Here is a 314-nt window from a genome sequence, read left to right as displayed (position 1 = left end):
GTGAGTAGTGTAACTATTTTAATAGCAACCTGTCAAACAAGAGGCTGTCTTAACAAGAGAGGTCTTACTGTAAATTAAGGAGCTGCACAATTGTGCGATGTTATAAACAACAAAAACGCTGGAGCCGCTGACAGCGCATCCCGCTTTGCAGCCTTGATTAGCACTAAACTAACTCTCTCTTATTTTAGAAAGAATGATTTGTATTAATAGCATGTTCTGGGCTGCTTCAAACCCTCCTGGATTCAGTAAATCTGCCTTGGTTCTGATTTTCAGTTGCACTGTCTATTCTCTTAACTTCTTCCTTTTCTGTTTCT

This window comes from Polyodon spathula, chromosome 25 (assembly GCF_017654505.1).
Source record: "Polyodon spathula isolate WHYD16114869_AA chromosome 25, ASM1765450v1, whole genome shotgun sequence".
NCBI classification, from domain to species: Eukaryota; Metazoa; Chordata; class Actinopteri; order Acipenseriformes; family Polyodontidae; genus Polyodon; species Polyodon spathula.
The sequence above is the reverse complement of the archived record's forward strand: the minus strand, read 5'-3'. Positions refer to the sequence as shown.